We start from the raw sequence: 27,893 nt of genomic DNA, 5'->3' as shown, positions 1-27,893 counted from the left end.
GGCTACCCAAGTATTCTTGCCTGGAGAACTCCATGGACAGAGGAGCCTGGTGGGCTACATACAGTCCATGGGGTCTAGTATAAACATTCTTCACTGTACTCCCCTCAAAAATATTTTTCCTGCTATCTTAATATCTTCTAAATTTCTTCAACTGCTTAGGTCAACCTATAACAGTTTTTCTTTAGTATTTTGATTTGTGTTTTGACCTTTTGATTCTTTGTTTGTGCCCCTCTACCCTAAATGTATTTATTTTCAACATAGGAACTCTGCTCTTTTTGGTTCTTGTCCATAATGACAAGTGTACTTTGATGAAGATAATGATACAAGTAGGAAAGTGGAGGATATATATTTTAAGGAGGATGTTGTTTTGTTGCACTGTAGAATGATGCATATTTGGCATTTAATATTATTCACAAAAAGATTTCCTAAAAGGCCCACTTTAAAAAACAGTACACCAATTATTTTACTTCTTTCTTCTGAAGTGCCACTGTACATTCACTCATCACTAACACCTGGACAACAGGTTCACACAAGCATTGGTGACTCTCTCCCAAATCATAAAATGAATTAGGGTCAAATTAGAATCATTAGCTATTAAAAATAAAAATATATGTAAAGTACACTTTCTGTCCTTTAATTTCATCAAGATTGACACATTTAGAAACAGCTTTATGAAGTTCAGTCCTCAGAAGGTTAACAGCATTTCCCTTTCTGTATTTAAAATGCTCAAATTTTATTTATCTTCAATTAATCAATAGAAGCACAAATGGTAAGTCGCATGAACACCCACTGCTTGATGACTTTTTACACAAATCTCAAAATCCAATTGACATTTTGTGCTATTTTCCCTTCTTATTTATACCTCATAATAACCTTTTGCTTTTCAGAATTTTGTTTTCTATCTAGAACTTTGCTTATGTTACTGGATAGATCTAATATGCATCATCCATAAATTCTAAAATGGCCAAAAATGATAAAATGGCTGTGATATAACAAAAATCAAATTTCTTTCAATAGCATCATTTAAAATGACTTTGGTATTAAATTTAAAGTCACATTGCTTAAGACTGGCATCTTTTTTCTCTTTTTCTCAAAGCACCAAGAAATGAAATTGGAATTTTCCACATTCAGTTCACTGTGTAATCAATCATATACATTTAACTTTGATATGGAATGGAATAAGGCAATGTCTTTCCTATGTATGTTTTGTATGAGTGTGTGTACATATATATATGTATATATTTGCATATGCCCCCTGCATTGGTTTCTTGATAAAAACTGTGAAAGTCAGTGTATATGAAGTACATAGGAAAGTGTCTAGTTGTGGAATCTTCATGCTGGTATGTATTTGTTTGGGGCAATTAATTGTAAGTGACTTGAATTTATAATTAATTTACCCTGACTTACAAGTGAGTGAAAAGCTATAGTGCAAACGTATTTGAAATACTTAAGTTATTACAGAACTTATTATATAGTAATTAAAATTCTCATTTTTTTCAGCATTCAACAATCAATATGCATGTGAGACAGTCAATTCCTAGGCAGGTTGATAAGAAGTCCAGGGTCCCAAGAAGGAGAAAGGGGGTCTGGGGCTCTCGAAATGGATATTGGGGGTCTGGAATTCTCAAGGAGGAGAGGACAAACTTTTTTTTCCTCTACATTCCTTTGTCTTAGTCACTTATACAACTCAGTTTAAACTCTATATTAGGGATTATACAAGAACAATGTATCCAACTGGAGGGCAGTTTCTCCTTCCCAAAAACCTTCTGACTAATCCTGATATCTTAGAATGTATATTATGGGAGTGGGTCTGGAGGATCTTTCTATTGTTAAATTCTAGTCTTATTATCCTAAAATGTAAATTGTGGGAGTGGGTCTGGTAAAATTTTCACAAACTTGAGACATTCTTTTGATTCATTGTAATAGCTAATTAAAAGGTATATAACTCCATTGCTAACACTAGCAAGGGAGCACACTTTCTGCCCGCTTCTGATGTCTATGTCAGAAGCTTTCTCTATCCCTTTTATACTTTAATAAAACTCTATTGAACAAAAGCTCTGAGCGATCAAGCCTCGTCTCATCTGTCCCCAGACGGAATTCTCTTCTGGAGGTCAAGAATCTCGGTGTCTTTTCATGGGTCAGCAACAACCTTTCACATGGATATTCAATATGATGCTTTTAACTTTAATTAATATGTATACTATATATTTTTTATACTGTTTTTATGCTCAACTCCTTTATGCATACTTTATATACTACACGCTACATGTTTAGAAATATATTCTAACACGATCTTACTGCATTTTAAATATCAGATGCCATTGTTGGCACACAAGAACATTTATTCATCTAATGCTTGATCAATACAATTTTTCACTATCACAGTTCTGATATTTACATATTAAGCTGAGAAAGTTAATTTGCCACTTGCAAATTCCCTAAAAGCTAAATGCCAACAATTCTTCTGGAGGAATAAAACCAAAGCACACTATCAAAACATAAGTAGAGTAACTTCCGTTCTGTTCCGTTCAGTCGCTCAGTCGTGTCCAACTCTTTGTGACTCCATGAATCACAGCACGCCAGACCTTCCTGTCCATCACCAACTTGCGGAGTTCACTCAAACTCATGTCCATCGAGGTGGTGATGCTATCCAGCCATCTCAAGCCTATATTGAAAATGCCTATCTGTAACTGTGTAGTTGTTATATGTCTTGGTCAATAAACCAATATACTTGGAACAATGCTTAAAACCTTGGTAGTTATTAAAATAAATAAATACATGACTTTTCCCTAGCCTAAATGGATAATATAAAACCCATAACACAAATGCAAAATAAAATTTTTCAAAGAAAAATTTTGAGACCACACATCAAGGTACTATTAAATAACATTTAATTTACATAGGGAGAAGGAAATGGCAACCCACTCCAGTGTTCTTGCCTGGAGAATCCCAGGGACGGGGGAGCCTGGTGGGCTTCTATCTATGGGTTCACACAGAGTCGGACACGACTGAAGTGACTTAGCAGCAGCAGCAGCAATTTACATAGAATTGTAAAGAGATTTCTGGATTTCCACTAGTATGAGAAGTTCAGTTCAGTTCAGTTCAGTCGCTCAATCGTGTCCGACTCTTTGCGACCCCGTGGACTGTAGCCTACCAGGCTTCTCCGTCCATGGGATTCTCCAGGCAAGAATACTGGAGTGGGTTACCATTTCCTTCTCCAGGGGATCTTCCCGACCCAGGGATCGAACCCGGGTCTCCCGCATTGGAGGCAGACGCTTTAACCTCTGAGCCACCAGGGAAGCCCAGTATGAGAAGTAGCCTGCTCCTAAAGGCATTACAAATGTACCCTGTGAGAAGTGACTTATGGGAGTAAAGTAGGAGACTGAAACTTTATACACAGTTGACAAAAGAGTCTTAAAATTGTCAGAAGTAGTTTAATATAGAGTGGAACACTGTAATCTACTCTGTGTTCTAAGGTATTTTAATCACTCTGGAAGTGTTACAAAACAGATATGTATACGTATCATGGGGTCAATTTTGTCTCCCTCTAAAATCACATTTTGAACTTCCAAACCCTAGCACCTTAAAGGAAGATCTAGGACACCCCTTTAGCTATTGTTTCTCTTTTACTTAAATGTTAAGAAGGAAAAAGACAAGGATTTACAAAGGGTATTCTATGTGAAATCTGAGATATTTAGAAGGATTAATTGGAATTTAGAACATTATAATGGAAAATTCCCTGATAGTCTGAGAAAAGTCATAATAGTATCACTTACAAGAAAGGATAAAGCCAGAGGTTTAGGGTATAAGAATTAGTGAACAATATGGTCTACCAGAGCACTCTATTTTCACTCTCTTTATTCCCCTGCATGGGAACTACTGAAAAGAAAAATATAAAAGTGAATGAGTTAAACCGATTTAATATGTAAGAAACCTCTTGATGAAAGTGAAAGAGGAGAGTGAAAAGGTTGGCTTGAAGCTCAACATTCAGAAAACAAAGATCATGGCATCTGGTCCCATCACTTCATTGGAAATAGATGGGGAAACAGTGGAAGCATTGTCAGACTTTATTTCTTTGGGCTCCAAGGTCACTGCAGATGCTGATTGCAGCCATGAAATTAAAATATGCAAAAAATAAATAAATAAATAAATAAAATAAAATATGCTTACTCCTTGGAAGGAAAGTTATGACCAACCTAGATAGCATATTAAAAAGCAGAGACATTACTTTGCCAACCAAGGTCCGTCTAGTCAAGGCGATAGTTTTTCCCATAGTTATGTGTGGATGTGAGAATTGGACTGTGAAGAAAGCTGAGGGCCAAAGAATTGATGCATTTGAACTGTGGTGCTGGAGAAGACTCTTCCAATCAGTCCATTCTAGAGGAGATCAATCCTGGGTGTTCATTGGAAGGACTGATGCTAAAGCTGAAACTCCAATACTTTGGCCACCTCATGCGACAAGTTGACTCACTGGAAAAGACTCTGATGCTGGGAGGGATTGGGGGTGGGAGGAGAATGGAATGACAGAGAATGAGATGGCTGGATGGCATCACCAGCTCGATGGACATGAGTTTGAGTGAACTCTGGGAGTTGCGGATGGACAGGGAGGCCTGGTGTGCTGTGATTCATGGGGTCGCAAAGAGTCGGACACGACTGAGTGACTGAACTGAACTGAACTGAATATGTATAGATACATTTTATTTCTACTACAAAATAAAGAATATTATCACACCAAAATTGCTATCACTCAAATATAATTACTATTTCAATTTGTTTTAATTTTTAAAGAAATAACATCTTTAACCTTTCTATATTTAACAGTCAGTAACTTGTCAAGGAAGCCAATGTAACAGATTGCCTGTTTATTTTTTTAAGAAGGACAGCTTTTAATCTTCCATTAGCCTAATTACCAAACATTTGTTCAGTTCAGTTCAGTCGCTCAGTCGTGTCCGACTCTTTGCGACCCCATGAATCACAGCATGCCAGGCCTCCCTGTCCATCACCAACTCCCGGAGTTCACTCAAACTCATGTCCACAGAGTCGGTGATGCCATCCAGCCATCTCATTCTCTGTCGTCCCCTTCTCCTCCCACCCCCAATCCCTCCCAGCATCAGACTCTTTTCCAGTGAGTCAACTCGTCGCATGAGGTGGCCAAAGTATTGCAGTTTCAGCTTTAGCATCAGTCCTTCCAATGAACACCCAGGATTGATCTCTAGAATGGACTGGTTGGATCTCCTTGCAGTCCAAGGGACTCTCAAAAGTCTTCTCCAGCAACACAGTTCAAAAGCATCAATTCTTCAGCGATCAGCTTTCTTCACAGTCCAACTCTCACATCCATACATGACCACTGGAAAAACCATAGCCTTGACTAGACGACCTAGCAATTTGCAAATGCAAAACCAAAAAGAGTAAGTTCTCATGACTTAAAGGACAGAGGCTGTGACAGAAGTTGTAGAAGTGAAGTAAATCCTCTACCATTAGCTACCTTCCTTCAGGAATTTTGTGTTTCCAGGCTTCAGCTATAGCAACAATAATCAGATTATGAATAAAATTTGATTTTGTGACATACTACCACATAACAAATACACCAACATTTCATGGCTTAAACAACCATTTTAAATTGCTCAAAATTTGATGGGTCATAAGTTTGTGAATGGTTTAACTTCATGGTGGTTCTCTGAACAATGCCACAGCATGTGCTTAGGTAATTTTACAAACAGTGGAATGGTTTTAACTTCAATTAAGTACTATCTACTTGGGGAAAAAGAAGTTTAAAAAACAGTTGAAACTTTTAAATATGTGGCTTTCTAATACTAGATTAGGAAGATCAGATATCATGATCTAATTGAATTATAAAGACCAAAATGACTGTAGTCACATTAGCAATTATAACTGCACAAACTTAAAAGTGATTATGATGAAATTAATTGTTTTAGTCAGAATCTATAGTATTTGTCAGTAAAAATTGCTTTCTAATATGGAAATTAAATGGCAAGCTAATTATCTGTAACTGAAATAGGTCATTCTCTTAAAATTATGAGAACTTTTGTCTCTCAAAACTTTTATTATATTTCATATTCATATAATCAAAAAAGCCCCAGAATTTTAATATCTATATACTATATGTACAAACACACACAGACACACACACACACACACATATATATGAAATGCAAACCCTGCTTTAGCTAGAAAAGCAAGATTACAGTGCAGGCTTGGTCTCTTCATTCTCCCTTTATAAGGAAGGCTATTGTGCCACTCAGTCAGTTCAGTTCAGTCACTCAGTCGTGTCTGACTCTTTGCCGACCCCATGAACTGTAGCACACCAGACCTCCCGGTCCATCACCAACTTCTGGAGTTTACTCACACTCATTTCCATTGAGTCAGTGATGCCATCCATCCATCTCATCCTCTATCATCCCCTTCTTCTTCTGCCTTCAATCTCTCCCAGCATCAGTCTTTTCAAATGACTCAGCTCTTCACATCAGGTGGCCAAAGTATTGGAGTTTCAGCTTCAGCATCAGTCCTTCCAAAGAACACTTAGGATTGATTTCCTTTAGGATGGACTGATTGGGTCTCCTTGCAGCCTAAGGGACTCTCAAGAGTCTTCTCCAACACCACAGTTCAAAAGCATCAATTCTTTGGTGTTCAGCATTCTTTGTAGTCCAACTCTCACATCCATACATGACTACTGGAAAAACCATATCCTTGACTAGATGGACCTTTGTTGGCAAAATAATATCTCTGCTTTTTAATATGCTGTTTAAGTTGGTCATAAATTTTCTTCCAAGGACTAAGCATCTTTTAATTACATGGCTGCAGTCCCCATCTGCAGTGATTTTGGAGGCCCCCAAAATAAAGTCTGACACTGTTTCCACTATTTCTCCATCTATTTGCCATGAAGTGATTGGACCAGATGCCATGATCTTTGTTTTCTGAATGTTGAGCTTTAAGACAACTTTTTCACTCTCCTATTTCACTTTCATCAAGAGGCTCTTTAGTTCTTCTTCACTTTCTGCCGTAAGGGTGGTGTCATCTGCATATCTGAGGTGATTGATATTTCCCCCGGCAATCTTGATTCCAGTTTGTGCTTCATCCAGCCCAGCATTGCTCATGATGTACTCTGCATATAAGTTAAATAAGCAGGGTGACAAAATACAGACTTGACGTACTCCTTTTCCTATTTGGATCCAGTCTGTTGCTCCATGTCCAGTTCTCACTGCTGCTTCCTGACATGAATACAGATTGTGCCACTACTAGTGGGTAAAGAAAACACTTGGATTATCTATGAGCCTAAATAGAGGCAGTAAAAAGCTTTTTAACAAACATCTAAACTGTCTGATGCTAGGAATGATTTAACAATAAAGATCTTTATGTTTCAATTTAGATTTCTATTCCTCTGGTAGGGTTACTTAGGTAAGTATTATAGTATTATTGGAGTTAATACCCTAGGAAAACACTTGCGTCTGACTGAAACACTTGCGTCATGACATGAAAATCGAGTATCTGTAAAGTTAAAACTCTCATGAGAATTCTAAAGACAGTCACTGAATCTATTAGGTAGAGGGTGAATAGCTTTAACAATAAAAGGTTAAATAAATACACATTTCACAAATTAAACTAATTTGAGCTCAGACTTTTAATCATAATGCTACAACAGAAGAGAACAGAGGCAAACCATTCTCTGATATAAATTGTAGTAATATTTTCTTAGAATGCTCTCTGACAGTAAAAGATATAAAAGCAAAAATAAACGTATGGGACTCAATCAAACTTAAAAATCTTCGCACAGCAAAGGAAACCATCAAAAAAACCCAAAGATTACCTACAGAATAGGATAAAATATCTGCGAACAATGCAACTGAGAAAGGGTTAATATCCAAAATATATAAACAGTTTATACAACTTAATATCAAAAAACAAACAACTCATCAGAAAATGAGCAGAAGACCTAAATAGATACTTGCCAAAGAAGACACAACAAAAGCCAGCAGGGACATGAAACAGTGTTCAATATCATTAATTATTAGAGAAATGCAAACCAAAACCACAAAAAGTATCACTTCATACTGGTCAGATATCAAAAAATCTACAAATAATAAATGCTGGAGTGGATGTGGAGAAAAGAAACACCTCCTACACCACTGGCTGGAATAAAAATTAGTGTAGCCACTATGGAAAAAAACATGGAGATTCATTAAAAAGCTAAAAATAAAGCTGTCATATAATCCAGCAATCTTACTTCTGGATATGTATCCGGAAAAAAAATGAAAAGTCTAATTTGAAAAGAAACACAAACTGCAACGTTCACAGCAGCACTATATACAATAGCTATTACACAGAAATGACCCAAGTGCCAATCAACAGATGACTGGCCAAAGAAAATGTGATGGATGTATATATATTCTGTCTGATTTACTTCATGAAGTAAGGAGTAATTCTATACTATTAATAGGAATATAGAATTAACAGATATAAAATACACATACACACATAGAGATATATATAATGAAATATCTGTTGCTTGTTGTTGTTTAGTTGATAAGTTGTGTCTGACTCTTTGGTGACCCCATTGACTATAGTCTGTCAGACTCCTCTGTCCATGAGATTTCCTAGGCAAGAACACTGGAGTGGGTTGCCATTCCCTTCTCCAGGGGATCTTCCTGACCCAGGAATCAAATCCATGTCTCCTGCATTGGCAAGCAGATTCTTCATCACTGAGGCACCAGGGAAGCCAGTATAATGGAATATTACTTACTCAACCATAAAGAATGAAACACTGCCATTTGCAGCATCATGGATGAACATAGAGAATATTATACTTAGTGAAACAAATTAGCCAGAAACATACTGATACCACCTATATGTGGAATCTAAAATACAGTACAAATGAACACAAACAGACTCGCAGATATAGGAAACAAATTTATGATTACCAAAGTGGCAGAAAGAGAGACAAATTAGTAGTATAGCATTAACAGATAGAAACCATTATACATAAAATAGATAAACAACAAGGATTTTCTGTATAGCAAAGGGAATTATATTCAATAACTCATAAGAGGAACTACATAAAAAATACCTGAATCACTATGCTGTAAAGCTAATTTTAACACAATATTGTCAACTATACATCAATAAAAATTTGTTAAAAATAAACTAGCACATTTGTAATCTGCACTCTACAAGTTAGTACCTGCTTAAAAACAGTTGCAAAATACTGGATACAAATAAGCATTTAGAAAATCTTTTGTATTTTTCATTATTGTTTTCTCCTAATTAGAGTACAAACACTTGAACAGTATGAATCATGAATTACACTTCATATCTACCCCAGAATTTAACACTATGTTGGATATATTAGGCAATAAAATATTTACTGATACTGGACTTATCTAAAATTAAGTTTCTCAAGTTTCCGTGGGTAGTTCTAGTATTTCAAGATTTGATGAGATAATCTGTCTACCTTAAGTGAAAGTCACTCAGTCGTGTATGACTCTTTGTGACCCCATGGACTGTGGCCTGCCAGGCTCTTCTGTCCATGGGATTTCCCACGGACAAGAATAATGGAGTGGGTTGCCATTTTCTTCTCCAAGGGATCTTCCTAATCCAGGGATCAAACCCAGGTCTCCTGCCTTGGAGGCAGATTATCTACAGTCTGAGCCACCAGGGACTATCTTAATTAGAACTTCGCTGGTGGCTCAGAGGTTAAAGCGTCTGCCTCCAATGCGGGAGACCCCGGTTCAATCCCTGGGTCGGGAAGATCCCCTGGAGAAGGAAACGGTAACCCACTCCGGTATTCTTGCCTGGAGAATCCCATGGACGGAGAAGCCTGGTAGGCTACAGCCCACGGGGTCGCAAAGAGTCGGACACGACTGAACAGAACAGAACAGTTTTGTAAACTTTGATCCTACATCCAGTATATCTTTGTCTTTCTGAAAAAAAAAAGAGTTGTATTCCTTCTGAAAACTTTACATATTATGTCAATCAAAACACATATGTAAATACTTGCATCTTTCCTTGGATATGTTTTCTTTTACTACCTTAGATTAAAAATTGCTGTGATTTTCTGTGTTTACTGCATATCAGAAGCTTTATATACCTAACTAAAGTAATCTTAAAGTCATATCTTTTACATAGGAGAACACAGACAAAAAGTCTGCGTCCTTCTTATAGATTAAAAGGAATAGAAGCAAGAGTCAATTTGACCCATTTCTTTCTAACTTCAGGTCCACCATCCTTTCCATTCACGATATCACATCTTCATGGAAGAGATTCCAAGTCTTATTCCATGGAATCAGATGAGCAGATGTTCCTCCAAGAAAACCAATTTTCTACTTAAAAGTTAAGGAATATGCTATGAAAAACCTCAGAAAGAGTTACAAGATACATTAATCTATAAAGTTTTTCAAAAGTATGATTTTCCTCTTCATCTCTTTCCAAATAAGTGTATCAAATTTATTTGATTGTAGCACTTTTTAAAAACTTTTTTAAAATTATGTTCTTGCTGTCCTAACACATCAACTTTACAAAGTAGCAGCACTATCTGACGTGCCCCCATAAGACAGAAAAGGATGACTTAGATTAAATATTTTCAACATGAGTTTTGTGCTTTAACTTTTGGGGAGGCCATCCAAAGTACATAAATCCATCTTGCTTTTCAGTATGTAAGTCTAAAACTTCAGCATGTTTAATGGGACAACTCACTGTAGAGAATAAAAAATTTGTTCAAAAATGTATTTTCTTAGTTTTTTTAAAAAAAAAGCCTATATGCTGTAGCTTGCCCAATCCTTATCTTTTTCCCCAGAAGCTCTGTGCTCATTTATAGAGTAAATGGACAGTGATTAACCACGCTCATATTAATGCCCTTTACTCAACCTCGGAACCCCACACAAACTACCATGTTAGGCCAATCTGTCTATCACCAAATAAGAAAGAAAATTTATCTTCTTTTAATTCCAAGGAAAAGAGAAACTCTCATTTACTACAGGTAGTGCCAAAGTATTAATAACAAAGCAAATGGACTTATAAGCTATTGGTTGATATAGTAGCAAATACACAGGGAAATTACTTAGAATGAAAAGCCTCAAGTATTTTATGTTGTTGTTCAGTCACTAAGTCATGTCTGACTGTGACTCTATGAACTTCAGCATGCCAGGCTTTCCTGCCCTTCACTATCTCCCAGAATTTGCTCAAATTCATGTCCATTGAGTTAGTGATGCGATCCAACTACCTCATCCTCTGTTGTCCCCTTTTTCTCTTTCCCTCAATCTTTCCCAGCATCAGGATCTTTTCCAAAAATTCAGTTCTTCCCATCAGGTGGACAAAGTATTGAAGCTTCAGCTTTAACAACATTTCTTCCAATGAATGTTCAGGTTTCATTTCCTTTAGAATTGAATGGTTTAATCTCCTTGTTGTCCAAGGGACTCTCAAGAGTCTTCTCCATCACCATAATTCAAAGGCATCAATTATTCAACACTTAGCCTTCTTTATGGTTGAACTCTCACATCTGTTCATGACTACTGGAAAAACCATAGTTTGACTATGTGGACCTTTGTTGGCAAAGTGATGTCTCTGCTTTTTTAATATGCTGTCTAGGTTTGTTATAGCTTTTCTTCTAACAAGCGTCTTTTAATTTTGTCATTGCATTCACTATCCCAAGTGATTTTGAGGCTCAAGATTATAAAATCTGCCACTGTTTCCATTTTTTCCCCATCTTTATCTTCATCTGCCATGATCTTAGATTTTGGAATGTTTAGTCTTAAGCCAGCTTTTTCACTCTCCTCTTTCACCCTCACCAAGAGAGTGGTATCACCTGCATATCTGACGTTGTTGCTGTTTCTCCCAGAATTCTTGATTCCATCTTGTGAATCAGTCATCCAGCCCAGCATTTCTATGAGGTACTCTGCACATAAGTTAGATAATTAGGGTGACAATATACACCCTTGGAGTACTCCTTTCCCAATTTGAAACCAGTCCATTGTTCCATGTTTGGTTCTGTTTCTTCTTGACCTGCACACAGGTTTCTCAGGAGACAGGTAAGGTGGTCTGGTATTCTCACCTCTTTAAAAAAGTTTAAGTAGCAGGCATTGGAGAAAATGTGAAGTTGCAAAGTTTGTCTTGCAATGATATCACATTAAGTATAACTTAGTTCAGTCCTTCCAAACATGGATTCTCCTTATATTATCACCTGTTATCCAGAGACCACATGGAGTTTCCAGACTCCCCGGTTCTTTTTGTTTTGTTTTCACTGAACCCATTTCACTTCCCAAAGGACTCCTTCCTACTCTGAGAAATACTGTAAGCCAATGTTTTATCCTCCTTTAGGAAATGCTTATCTGTGCAAAGAAAAAACTTGACAGTGGATTTGGGGATCACCAGTGTTCAAATACCTACTACTACCAAGTGCTTTAGAGCACATTGCTATTTAGTCACTCAGTCATATCCATCACTCTTTGTGACCCCACGGACTCTAACCCACCAGATTCCTCTGTCCATGGGATTTCCTAGGCCAGTATACTGAAGCAGGTTGCCATTTCCTTCTCCATGGGATCTTCCCAAACCAGAAATCAAACACATATCTCCTGCACTGGCCAGGTGGATTCTTTACCACTGAGCCACAGGGAAGCCCTTCTTCAGATCACATAAACAGGCTAATGGACCATTATAGGGAAACAACTTTGATTCCAGATAAGAAGGAATTCTGTTTGTTAGATTCTTCTTTTAAGCACTTTGCTAGGGACATTATCTACATCCTTTCATTTAATGTTCAAATCACTTCACAAGGTATGTATTATTCTTCTTCCCTAATTGAAAAAGTTGTAATGACAGTTTTCATACCCAAGATAACACAACAGGTGGGTATTGAGGCTGGGACATAATTATATCTATTTCATACCTAAGTTCATGATTTATTTCACTGAACCACTACTTCCCTCTGGAATGTTTTCTGTCCTATGAAATACCAATTAGCTGATGCTTCTGTTTCTGTTTATTTCTCTGATGTCTATAGGAAATATCCTAAGCCCTTTGGATTGATTCAATAGATAATGTTATCCAGTTTGTAACTAATTTTTGTTTTAATAGTCTTAAAAGGATACATATTTTGATAATAATATTTAAGATTTGGAAAAAAAAGACTTTCTTAAAATTTTTCTTTGTGTGTAAGGATTACATCTTTACACAAAAATTAATTAAGAGACTATAAGAAACCATTCTTTGTCTACACAGTACATAGAACAACTCTTTAAGAGTACACAATAATTTTACAAAAAGCTTCAGTCAGAAGAATAATTATCCAGCCCCATCTGTTGCATATAATGAATTGCTAAAAGCTTCTAATATATTCCTTCTTTAAAGAGACAGCTTATCAATATACTTTTTCTTTTCACAACTTTTTAGCTTATAGTAGCTAGAGCTCATCTCCTTACTTCAATTCAGGATCTGGCAATCTACCCCTAGGAAGTCCTCTAATTGCCTTCAATAGCATTTATAACTTCTTTTTCATAAATCATGAATGTATATTATACAATGTTTATGAGTCACATATTTATAACTTCAATATCCACATTTGTTCAAATTAAAACAAACCAAATAAGTCCACATTCAAAGCAACTGTTATTCTTTGGTGTTGTAATTTTTCTATAAATTAACTGCTATAATAAAATAATTTTCCATTTAATATTTTTTTGAGAAATGATTCAAATATTTATATATGTTTATAAATTTGTATTAAAATTAAAGCATAGGACCAATTATTTAGAAAGAATAATTAAGCTTAAAATACTTTGAAAATAAAGAACAAGATTGCTTGCTCTGCCATATTGATCTTTAGCATTGCTGATGGACAGGGAAGGCTGGCGTGCTTCAGTCCATGGGGTCACAAAGAATCAGACATGACTGAGAGACTGAAGTGAACTGAACTGATTGTTGATGATTAAAGAGAACAATCGAATGAGTTGGCTCTTTGTAAAAGGATAGCCTAAACACTTGAACTTGCTGTATAAAATTCTCAACTCTACACTCTACAGACCATGCATGTGAAAGGCTAATGATTCCCTTGATTTGGGGAAAGTTTATCCACAAATGCTCTACTGTTATTCTAATTAAAATATCATTATGTCACCATCTAAATATATTGACTAAATCATTTGGCAATCTGTGTAACTTTAGTCATAACTTGGGGGAGAGAAAAATGAAACTAAAAATGAATTGTTCTAAAGATTCTAACAACTCAGAATGTGTACATATGTCTGAAAGAGCTGAGAAAAGAAGAGAAGCAAAAGGTAAAGGAGAAAGGGAAAAATATACCCAACAGAATGAACTGTTCCAAAGAATAGTAAGGAGAGATAAGAAAGCCTTCTTAAGTGAACAACACAAAAAAAAAAAAAAAAAAAGAAGAAAACAATAGAATGGGAAAGACTAGAGAGCTCTTCAAGAAAATTAGAGATACCAAGGGAAAACTTCATGCCCTGATGGGCACAATAAAGGACAGAAACAATATTGACCTAACAGAAGCAAGAGAGATTAAGAGGTGGCAAGACTACACAGAAGAACTGTACAAAAAACATCTTAAATACTCAGATAACCATGATGTTGTGGTCACTCACCTAGAGCAAGACATCCTGGAGTGTGAAGTAGGCCTCAGGAAGGATTACTACAAATAAAGCTGATGGTGGTGATGGAATTCAAGCTGAGCTACTTAAAATTCTAAAAGATGATGCTGTTAAGGTGCTGCACTGATTATGCCAGCAAATGTGGAAAACTCAGCAGTAGCCACAAGACTGGAAAAGTCAGTTTTCATTCCAATCCCAAAGGCTAAGCCAAAGAATGTTCAAACTACCATACAATCATGCTCATCTTACATGCTAGCAAGATAATGCTGAAAATCCTAGAACCTAGGCTCAACAGTACACAAACTGAGAAATTCCAGATGTGCAAGCTGGATTTAGAAAATTCAGAGGAACCAGAGATCACACTGCCAACATCTGCTTGATGATAGAAAAAGCAAAGGAATTCCAAGAAAACATCTATTTCTGTTCCATTGACTATTCTAAAGCCTTTTACTCTGTGGATCACAACAACTGGAAAGTTCTTAAAGAGATGGGAATACCAGACCACCTTAACTGTCCTCTGAGAAATCTGCATGCAGGTCAAGAAGCAAGTTAGAACCAGACCTGGAACAATGGATAGGTTCAAAATTGGGAAAGGAGTATGCCAAGCCTGTATATTGTCACCCTGCTTATTTAACTTATATGCAGAGTACATCATGCAAAATGCCAGATGGGATGAAACACAAGCTGGAATCAAGACTGCTAGGAGAAATATCAGCAACCTCAGTCAGATATGCAAGCAATAACACTCTAATGGCAGAAAGTTAATAGGAACTAAAGACCCTATTGTTGAGGGTGAAAGAGAAGAGTTAAAAAGCAGGCTTAAAACTCAATATTCAAAGGACTAAATTCACGGCATACAGTCCCATCACTTCATGGCAAATAGATGGGAAAAAAGTGAAAACAGTGGCAGAGTTATTTTCTTGGTCTCCAAAATAACTGTGGATAGTGACTGCAGCAACAACATTAAAAGATGCTTTGATCCTTGTTAGAAAAGCTATGATAAACCAAGACAGTGTATTAAAAAGCATAGAAATCACTTTGCTGACAAAGGTCCCTATAGTCAGTTCAGTTCAGTTCAGTGGCTCAGTCGTGTTCGACTCTTTGAGACCCCATGAACCGCAGCACGCCAGACCTGCCTGTCCATAAACAACTCCCAGAGTTCACCAAACCCATGTCCATCGAGTTGGTGATGCCATCCAACCATCTCATCCTCTGTCGTCCCCTTTTCCTCCTGCCCTCAATCTTTCCCAGCATCAGGGTCTTTTCAAATGAGTCAGCTCCTTGCATCAGGTGGCCAAAGTATTGGAGTTTCAGCTTCAACATCAGTCCTTTCAATGAACACCCAGGACTGATCTCCTTTAGAATGGACTGGTTGGATCTCCTTGCAGTCCAAGGGACTCTCAAGAGTCTTCTCCAGCACCACAGTTCAAAAGCATCAATTCTTCGGCCATCAGCTTTCTTCATAGTCCAACTCTCACATCCATACGTGACCACTGGAAAAACCATAGCCTTGACTAGACGGACCTTTGTTGGCAAAGTAATGTCTCTGCTTTTTAATATGCTATCGAGGTTGGTCATAACTTTCCTTCCAAGGAGCAACTGTCTTTTAATTTCATGGCTGCACTCACCATCTGCAGTGATTTTGGAGTCCAGAAAAATAAAGTCAACCACTGTTTCGCCATCTATTTGCCATGAAGTGATGGGACCAGATGCCATGATCTTAGTTTTCTGAATGTTGAGCTTTAAGCCAACTTTTTCACTCTTCTCTTTCACTTTCATCAAGAGGCCTCTTAATTCTTCTTCACTTTCTGCCATAAGGGTGGTGTCATCTGCCTATCTGAGGTTACTGATATTTCTCTCAGCAATCTTGATTCCAGCTTGTGCTTCCTCTAGCCCAGCATTACTCATGATGTACTCTGCATATAAGTTAAATAAGCAGTGTGACAATATACAGCCTTGGCTGTATACTCCTTTTCCTATTTGGAACCAGTCTGTTGTTTCATGTCCAGTTCTAACTGCTGTTTCTTGTCCTGGCCCTATAGTCAAAGTTATGGTTTTTCCGGTAGTCATGTATAGATGTAAGAGTTGGACCATAAAGAAGGCTAAGTCCCAAAGAATTGATACATTAAAATTGTGGTGCTGAAGAAGTCTCTTGAGAGTCCCTTGGACTGCAAGGAGATCAAATGAGTCAATTCTAAAAGAAATCAACCCTGAATAATCTTTGGAAGGACTGAGGCTGAAGCTCCAATACTTTGGCCAGTTGATGCGAAGAGCTGACTCATTAGAAAAGACCCTGAAGCTGGGAAAGATTGAAGCCAGGAGGAGACGAGGAGAACAGAGGACAAGATGGTTGTATGTCATCACCAACTCAATGGACATGAATTTGAGCAAGCTTGAGGAAGATAGTGAAGGACAGGGAAGCCCAGCATGCAGCAGTCCATAGGGTCGCAAAGAGTCAGATATGACTTAGCAGCTAAACAACAACAATCACTGAGAATAGTAACCATTTGTGAGTCCAAGAAATGAGGTAAGAAGAGACACACATGAAGATGAATGTGTAATATTTTTGCCAGATCTCTTGGAATTCTTAATTGTAATCTAGGTAGGAGGCAAAAATGGGCCTTTTAATGTGTGCTCAGTCACTCAGTTATGTCTGACTCTTTGCAACTCCATGGACTACAGCCCTTCAGTGCTCCTCAGTCCGTACAATTTTTCAAACAAAAATATTGGAGTGGTTTTTTATTTCCTACTCCAGAGAAGTAGGAATGGACATGAACTTGGGCAAACTTCGGAAGATAGTGAGGGACAGGGAGACCTGGTGTGCTTCAGTCCATGGGGTCACAAAGAGGTGGATACAACTGGATGACTGAACAACAACAACAAAAACTCCAGGGGTCTTCCTAACTCAGGGATCAAACTGGAATCTCCAGAATATCTTACATTGGCAGGTGGATTCTTTACACTACACCAGCTTTTAATAAAACACCTTAAAATTATCATTTGAGTAATATACACCAAGGACAATATTATAAGTTCACATCCACATAAAGAATAAAAATAATATGGGGAACTTGTAAAATTTTTAGGGAGTGGGATATATTTGATGTGGTATGCTCAATTATTTATAACTGGGAAGACAAATAAGGGAGAGATTACCAATAGAAATAGACTGCCATTGTGAGGCGCACACACACGCACGCACACACACACACACACACACACACACACACACACACAAGAAACATCCAAGAAAATAAGAGACCAAACTGTTTTAGTCAGAGTTCTGCATAGAAACAGACCAGCAGGGGCTATATATACACAACACACACACAATCTTTGTACAAAGAGATGTATTTCAAAGAATCAGCTCATGAGGTTGTGAGAACTGGCAAGTCTGAAATCTGACGGACCTAATGCTAGGCTCATGTAATAGCTGATGTTACAGTCTTGAAGCAGAATTTCTTCCTTTTCTGCGGGGGTGGGGGGTTCTCAATTTTCCCTCTTCAAGGCTTTCCACTAACTAGATCTTTCTTATGCATATGTGTGTGCGCACGCGCACACACACACACACATTATCGGGGTAGTCTTCTTTACTTAAAATCAACTGAGTGTACATGTTAATCACAGATACAAATTACTTTCACAGCAACACCTAAATTAATATTTGATTAAATAACTAAGTTATTTAATCATGACATTTCTATTCATTGAGCTTCAACTATTCTCCAAGATCTCTGGCAAGAACACTACATACATTGTGTTCTTTATTCTCACAACAACACTATGTTCAATATGTGTTCAATATTCATTATCTCTAGGCTATAAACTATCAGCCTAAGTTTAAAAAGGATTAAGTTGTTCTGCTTGGGTGTGAACACAGAAATGTGCAGCTCTAAAGCATGTGACTGGAAGCACAGTTCCAAGATTCTGCCATGAAAATGATAGCTGTCAGTGTACTTCTTCCACGTTTATCTCTGGCCATAGGCTTCCTACTGAGCACTGCTTACCACTCCCACATAAGAGAAACATTAAATAAGTTTTCAAACAATACCAGCTGCAGATGCACAAATTAGGAAAATTTATCTGTTGTATAGACAGCCCAGTTCCAAAGTGAACGGCGCAGCACTACAAGCACAGGTCTGATTATCATTCTCACCGCTCTCTTTATATTAATATATTATTCAGGGTGCAATCTAGGATCCAATCTGTATATTTATCTTACTCCTAAACACCCCTATTCACAGGCACTCTAAAGGAACTATGTCTCATGCTAAAAATCATACTTTTCTTCTTCACATTTGTTCGTTCTCATCAATTTATGCTCTTCATGAGTAAGGAGACTGGATTTCCAAATCAAGCATTTATCCTTTTTATAATTTTTCTTCTCTACTTCTAATCACCTTTACATAAAGCCAGTAAACAAATAAAAAATTGTACTTCTTTAATGAAGATGGAAAAGAGTCTGATGCTAGGAAGGATTGGGGGTGGGAGGAAACGGGGACGACAGAGAATGAGATGGCTGGATGGCATCACCGACTCAATGGACATGAGTTTGAGTGAACTCCGGGAGCTGGTGATGGACAGGGAGGCCTGGCGTGCTGTGATTCATGGGGTCGCAGAGAGTCGGACACGACTGAGCGACAGAACTGAACTGAACTGAACTGAATAAAGATGGTATCTTTAGCATTCTCTCTATTCACACTACCTAATCATGTCTTCATCATTTCTTGTCTAGGTTTCTCTAGTAACCATCTAGGTGATTACCCTATTTCCAATCTTAGCTCCGGAAATTAGATACCATCTTTTTGCCAGAGTAAACTTTCTATATAACAGATGTTTTCAATGTAAACTTTCAATACTTAACTGCAAAATATTGAGAAAAAATGTTTAATAGGGGACTTGCAAGTCTTATACACTGAAAACTACCAAATACTGTTAAAAGAAATTAAAGACCTAAATAAATAGGAAGACACCAGTGTTCATGGATTGGAAGATTTAACATTATTGAAATGGTGTGTGCTGTGTGTGCTCAGTTGCGGCTGACTCCTTGTGGCCCTATGACCGTAGCCCATCAGATTCCTCTGTCCATGGGATTTCCCAGCCAAGAATACTGGAGTTGGTTGCCATTTCCTTCTCCAGGGAATCTTCCTGAGCCAAGGATCAAATCTGCATCTCCTGCACCTCCTGTATCACCTGCACAGGCAGGCAGATAATCCTCCCTAAAATGATCTATAGATCCTAAAGAATACCTATCAAAATCCCAATTGCTTATTTTACTGAAATGAGTAAGCTAAATTTAATTTGTACATGAAAATGCAAGGGAAATACCCAAAACAACCTTGAGAAAGAAGAACAACTAGAGGAGTCACGCTTCTAGATTTTGAACTTGCCACAAAGCTACATTAATTTAAAAGAATGTGCTACTGGCATAATAACAGATACAGTTGTAATCCTGGCTCATCTTTGCCTTGCATCACTCAGAAAATGGCCTCCCTTGAGGCAATAGCCATGCAAGACAATTCTGATCCTTCTCAGGAACCACCCCCACCTTTCCTTTTTGCCTATAGTCCTATAACCAGACTTAAGCAGGTTTCCTAAGGTGAAGTACAGAGTGTGACCTATGAGAAGGTGTTCTACACTGAAAAAAATGTACTGTACTTGAGTTTTCTTATTTACTCAAGCAGGAATCTGGGAAACATATGGGAAGGAATATTAATAATGCAGGATACTGATGAAAGAAACATAAATATGGATCAGGCCATACCTATTACTATGGGATCATTAAGGGTAAATCCTGGAGTTTGTATTGCAATGCTACTATGGAAGCTAGAATGAGCTATTACACGTTTTGTTTGTTTGGTTGAAATATGGATCAAAAAATGGCCCCATAGTGAGTAGAATGCCCAATCTTCCTTGGTTTACGGTAGAGAAAGAAATTCAAAGACATAAGAATATTGGAAAGTTTAGTTCAGTTCAATCGCTCAGTCGTGTCCGACTCTTTGCAACTCTTTGCAACCCCATGAACCACAGCACGCCAGGCCTCCCTGTCCATCACCAACTCTCGGAGTCCACTCAAACTCATGTCCATCAAGTCGGTGATGCCATCCAGCCATCTCACTCTCTGTCGTCCCCTTCTCCTCCCGCCCCCAATCCCTCCCAGCATCAGAGTCTTTTCCAGTGAGTCAGCTCTTTGCATGAGGTGGCCAAAGTATTAGAGTTTCAACTTTAGCATCAGTCCCTCCAATGATCAACCAGGATTGATCTCCTGTAGAATGAACAGGTTGGATCTCCTTGCAGTCCAAGGGATTCTCAAGAGTCTTCTCCAGCACCACAGTTCAAAAGCATCAAATCTTCGGCGATCAGCTTTCTTCAAAATCCAACTCTCACATCCATACATGACCACGGGAAAAACCATAGCCTTGACTAGGCGAACCTTTGGTGGCAAAGTAATGTCTCTGCTTTTTAATATACTATCTAGGTTGGTCATAACTTTCCTTCCAAGGAGCAAGCATCTTTTAATTTCATGGCTGAAATCAGCATCTGCAGTGATTTTGGAGCCCAAAAAAATAAAGTCTGATACTGTTTCCACTGTTTCCCCATTTATTTCCCATGAAGTGATGGGACCAGATGCCATGATCTTTGTTTTCTGTATGTTGAGCTTCAAGCTAACCTTTTCCCTCTCCTCTTTCACTTTCATCAAGAGGTTTTTTAGTTCCTCTTCACTCTCTGCCATAAGGGTGGTGTCATCTGCATATCTGAGGTTATTGATATTTCTCCCAGCAATCTTGATTCCAACTTGTGCTTCTTCCAGCCCAGCATTCCTCATGATGTACTCTGCATAGAAGTTAAATAAGCAGGGTGACAATATACAACCTTGACCTGCTCCTTTTCCTATTTGGAACCAGTCTGTTGTTCCATGTCCAGTTCTAACTGTAGCTTCCTGACCTACATACAGGTTTCTCAAGAGGCAGGTGGTCCACTGGAGAAGGGAATGGCAAACCACTTCAGTATACCGGCCTTGAGAACCCCATGAACAGTAACAAAAGTCAAAATAATAGGATACTGAATGAGGAATTCCCCAGGTCGGTAGGTGCCCAGTATGTTACTGGAGATCAGTGGAGAAATAACTCCAGAAGAAATGAAGGGATGGAGCCAAAGCAAAACCAATACCCAGTTGTGGATGTGACTGGTGATAGAAGCAAGGTCTGATTCTGTAAAGAGAAATATTGCATAGGAACCTGGAATGTTAGGTCCATGAATCAAGGCAAATTGGAAGTGGTCAAACAGGAGATGGCAAGAGTGAACGTCGACATTCTAGGAATCAGTGAATTAAAATGGACTGGAATGGGTGAATTTAACTCAGATGATCATTATATCTACTACTGCGGGCAGGAATCCCTTAGAAGAAATGGAGTAGCCATCATGCTCAACAAAAGAGTCCGAAATGCAGTACTTGGATGCAATCTTAAAAATGACAGAATGATTTCTGTTCGTTTCCAAGGCAAACCATTCAATATCACAGTAATCCAAGTCTATGCCCCAACCAGTAATGCTGAAGAAGCTGAAGTTGAACGGTTCTATGAAGACCTACAAGACTTTTTAGAACTAACACCCAAAAAAAATGTCCTTCTCATTATAGGGGACTGGAATGCAAAAGTAGGAAGTCAAGAAACACCTGGAGTAATGGGCAAATTTGGCCTTGGAGCATGGAATGAAGCAGGGCAAAGGCTAATAGAGTTTTGCCAAGAGAATGCACTGGTCATAGCAAACACCCTCTTCCAACAACACAAGAGAAGACTCTACACATGGACATCACCAGATGGTCAACACCAAAATCAGATTGATTATATTCTTCGCAGCCAAAGATGGAGAAGCTGTATACAGTTAGCAAAAACAAGACCAGGAGCTGACTGTGGCTCAGATCATGAACTCCTTATTGCCAAATTCAGACTTAAATTGAAGAAAGTAGGGAAAACCACTAGACCATTCAGATATGACCTAAATCAAATCCCTTATGATTATACAGTCGAAGTGAGAAATAGATTTAAGGGACTAGATCTGATAGAGTGCCTGATGAACTCTGGACGGAGGTTCGTGATATTGTACAGGAGACAGGGACCAAGACCATCACCATGGAAAAGAAATGCAAAAAAGCAAAATGGCTGTCTGTGGAGGCCTTACAAATAGCTGTGCAAAGAAGAGAAGTGAAAAGCAAAGGAGAAAAGGAAAGATATAAGCATCTGAATGCAGAGTTCCAAAGAATAGCAAGGAGAGATAAGAAAGCCTTCCTCAGCGATCAATGCAAAGAAATAGAGGAAAACAACAGAATAGGAAAAACAAGAGATCTCTTCAAGAAAATTAGAGATTCCAGGGGAATATTTCATGCAAAGATGGGCTCAATAAAGGACAGAAATGGTATGGACTATCGGGGACCAGCCTCGATATGGCCCAGGGTATCCTCGTGATGAACGGCGTCGGCGTCAGCGAGAGAGACAGGAGCTGATGATTCCTTGGTTTACTCAGGAAACCAATAAAACCCCAGCACGGGGTTTGCTCTGTTTACGTAAGCCGCAGGCACCCTCTCGAATCACTGGAGGCACCCCACCAGGGCACCCCCTCGAGTGGGTCTTAGAAGCCCAGGCACATAAGTAAACGCAGAGGGCCCAGAGCTCCAAGGATCTCAACCAGAAAAAGGAGAATAGAGAAAAGGATGGAAAAAGAGAAGGAATGACACGGGGAGACCAATCTTCAGTGAGCAAGGCCCAAAACTTTATTTTCCAGTACTGCTTTTATACCCTAAGTTGTGCACATAAAAAATAGAGAAAGGGAGGTATAGAGTCACGCCAAAATCACGCGGGGTCAGCAGTCTTGACCCTTATCATGATCAGGGCTCATTTTTGTATGTCTCGTGATATACCAAAGTTTTAGGTGGTTTACATCATCTTCTGGCCAGGAGGCCTGCTAACAGTTTATGGCCCTCTCTCCTAACAAAGGTTAGTTAGCTAGAAAAAGTCTTATATTCTTTTAAGGTGATTTTCCTAAAGTCAGGTGCTATTCTCCACATGACACATGACAAAGTTACATTCCTATAAGGCAAGGGTGTAGTGAGCTACAAGAAAGGAATTTATTAACTTAGATCTGATGTGGTTAAATCAAAGGCTACTACTTATTTTCTCTATATGTGATTAATATATTTCCAAGGATACAATAGATAGAGGAAACTTTGCAACAAGCATTGATTCAACAATGAAATCTTTTTTAGTACTATTCTAATGATTTTAACTTCTTCAACAGATTCCTGTATTTTAGAATATTAGGCTTTCTGTCTTTGCATGGCTGGGAGGCTGTAAACAGTCACACTCGTAGTTGTGAGAGCCCGGACAAACTTGTCATGCAAGTTAGAAAGCTATTAGAGGGGCTTGGATTGGAACACTCCTATTAAGCTGAGGAGAACTTTTAAACTACAGCTCTGAATTAATGTTTTCAGAGAAAGGTGGTTGGGGGGAAGCCCCCGTAAGTATTAGAGGACTTGGTAAGTGGCGTAAGATAGTAAGGCAGTCAGACTCCGGATTTCTTTGGGGTAGATGCTCAGGTAAGTCCAGGGGGTTCCTCGAGTCCTGATTAGCCTTTGCCCGTCAGGCCTCTTCCCCAGTTGACCTTTGCCACGGGTAGGATTTCCCTCTCTGGCTCCCGGCAATGGAGCTAACAGAAGCAGAAGATATTAAGAAGAGGTGGCAAGAATACACAGAAGAACTGTACAAAAAAGATCTTCACGACCAAAATAATCACGATGGCATGATCACTGACCTAGAACCAGACATCTTGGAATGTGAAGTCAAGTGGGCCTTAGAAAGCATCACTACAATCAAAGCTAGTGGAGGTGATGGAATTCCAGTTGAGCTATTTCAAATCCTGAAAGATGATGCTGTGAAAGTGCTGCACTCAATATGCCAGCAAATTTGGAAAACTCAGCAGTGGCCACAGGACTGGAAAAGGTCAGTCTTCATTCCAATACCAAAGAAAGGCAATGCCAAAGAATGCTCAAACTACCGCACAATTGCACTCATCTCACACGCTAGTAAAGTCATGCTCAAAATTCTCCAAGCCAGGCTTCAGCAATATGTGAACCATGAACTTCCAGATGTACAAGCAGTTTTTAGAAAAGGCAGAGGCACCAGAGATCAAATTGCCAACATCCACTGGATCATGGAGAAAGCAAGAGAGTTCCAGAAAACATCTTTTTCTGCTTCATTGACTATGCCAAAGCCTTTGACTGTGTGGATCAAAATAAACTGTGGAAAATTCTGAAAGAGATGGGAATACCAGACCACCTGACCTGCCTCTTGAGAAACCTGTATTGAAATGTTAGAGAGAAATTATTATTTAAGACCTTCTCATCCAAAATGGAAGGGTCCTGAAGACATACCTTTCACTTATGCTTTGAGAAGAAAGTTTGTGACAGGAACACTAGTGTCCTTGAAGAGCTCTGTGGTAATTCTTCTCTATAGGCTGACCTTACAGTGGGAACCACAGCCACTCAATTGAAAACTCTAAATGCAATTGGAATAGATGATCCCAGGTTGGCAGGGGCCAAGTAGATGCACTCAGTCACCAAAGACAATGTGGGCACAGTTACCTTATTAGACAGCAGAGCCAAAGCAGTAATCAAAATAGGACTCATGCAGTCATAAGAATTTGGGTAGTTAATCATGGCATAGTAGAAGTGAAAAAAGTAAGTTTACTAAATTCTTACTTGATATGTAGAAGCAGAAAAGTTCTAGGATGACTGAACAAAAGTCTTACTCAAATCATAAAAATAAAGAGTCCTAGTCCTATAGTCAATTTCCAGACTTGAGCCACTTATAGGATATCAAGGGGAAGAATAAACATCACTCAAGGATTTCCTTCTTCTATTGGGATAGGTGTTGGCTGTATGGGGGATAGGTTTATCACATTTGAAGGAACTATGATCTTGCTATTATTTTTATTTGGAGATTAAGTATGATTTAAAGAGACCAATATGGGTCTCAAGTTGAAAAGGGATGGCCTTGTGATGGTTATTTTTATGTGTCAACTTGACTAAGCACTGAAGGCCCAGATTTAAACATTATTTCTGGATATGTCTGTGAAGATGTTTTAAGATGAAATAAGCATTTGAGCTGATCAATTCAGTAAATTAGCTTGCCTTCCCCAACATAGCTAGGTATCTTCCACTTTGTTGATGGTTGGAATCAAATAAAAAGCAGAGGAAAGATCATCTCTTTCCTTCCTGCTTACCTGCTGAACTGGGATTCTGGACTTCTCGGATCTTGGACTAAGATTAACATCATCAGCTCCTTAGTTCTCAGGCTTTCCTAGATCTCCTGCTTGCAGACACCACAAATTTCTCAACCTCCAAAATCAATGTCCCTCTCTCTTCTCTCTCTCTTCAATGATAGAAATAATAGTGTTTTCAACAAATGGCATTGTGACAATTGGATATCCGTATGCATGGAAAAATAAATTTGGGCTCCCACCTCACACCATATACAAAAATTAACTTAAATGGATTTTTAAAAACCTAAAGAGCTAAAATTAAAAGCTGTTACAAAGACACATATGTCTAAAATTTCATGAATTTAAATTAGGCAATGGTTTCTTGGCTATGACATCAAAACACAAGCAACAAAAGAAAAAACAAACTGAACATCATAAGAACTTTAGTGTGTCTAAAGATACTACTAAGAGAGTGAACATATAATTTACCTAATAGAATATTTGCAAATAACTTATCTGATGAGGGACTACTATAAGAAATATACAAAGAACTTTTACCAATCAACAACAAAAACACAAATAACTAAAATTTAGACAAAAGTCTGGACTAGACATTTCCAAAAAGAATAAATCAATAAGTATTTGAAAAGACGCTCAACCTCATTATTCATTAGGGAAATGCAAATTAAAACCACAATGGGATATCACTTTATACCCACAGGATGGCTAGTTCTTTTTAATGGGAAATAGTAAGTGTTAATAAAGATGGGAAGAAACTAGAATATCCATAAATTGTTTGTGGGAAGGTAAAATGGTAAAGCTGTTGTGGAAACATTTAAACAGTTTCTCAAAAAAGTTAAACATAGAGTTACCATATTACCCAGCACTTCCACTCCCAAGATAGTTGAAACATCTATTGCACAAATACCTGTATCCAAATGTTCATAGTAGCATGATCAATTATAATCAAAAAGTGGAAACAATTTAAGTATTCACCAGCTGGTGAATAGATAAACAAAATATGTGATAACTATACAATGGAATACTACTCAGTCTTTAAAAGGACTGAAATATAAATGCATGCACAATATAGATGAATCTTGAAAGCATTGTGTTAAGTGAGAGATACCAATCATGAAAGACATCAAATTGTATGATTCCATTTATATTAAATGTCCAGAATGAAAAAATCTATACCTATAGAAAGCAGATTAATGGTTTCTAGGGAATTTAGGAGGAAATATTTAGGAGATATGCAGATTCTCTTTAGAGTATGGAGATATTATAAAATTGGATAGTCTTATGGTTTTACAACATGGTGAATACACTGAAATCCAATGAATTTTAATTGCTCAAATGGTTAAAGTGATGAATTTTATGTTATGTGTATTATATTTCAATTTTTAATTAAAAAATTTCTAAAAAGTATATTCATAGATTATTGCAAATGGATAATGATAACCTTCTCTACTATCCTCTCTAGCTTCATTTTCACAAATCTTGAAAACACTCAATTTTAATCTACTGCAACTAACTGTTTGATGTTTTTGATAGTCATGATGCTGTTTCATGACTCTATACCTTTGTTTATGTTGTTTACTGTGTCTGAAGCTCACTCTTCCTAGAACTCTTCTAAGACCTATTTAATCTTCACAACTCAATTTTAGTAGCCAGGATGTTGTTTCTCTTCATTCATTTGACTCATTTGATTCTGCTCCTTGTTCCTATTGTGCTGTCAGTCATAGGTCTTATTGTTCTAAACTGCAAAATTTGATTACTTTGAGTGTTTCTGATAGTATTAAATCTTTAATTCCTTGAAGCCACTTAGAACTAAACAAAATGGTTGATGCATAGGGGCCACTTACTGAATATTTGAAGTCTCAAGAAAGGTAAAATATGTCAAGAGCTAACCTGAGCTAGAGAGTACTGAGATACCAGATACTGGAGTAACCTATTAAGATAACAGGCCAAAATGAAAAACAGTCAAGTCTTTAATCATTTACTACAATTGTATAAGCAAGA

This window comes from Moschus berezovskii, chromosome 12, assembly GCF_049115385.1.
Source record: "Moschus berezovskii isolate FMDL1 chromosome 12, NW_MosBer_1.0, whole genome shotgun sequence".
Taxonomy (NCBI): Eukaryota; Metazoa; Chordata; class Mammalia; order Artiodactyla; family Moschidae; genus Moschus; species Moschus berezovskii.
The sequence above is the reverse complement of the archived record's forward strand: the minus strand, read 5'-3'. Positions refer to the sequence as shown.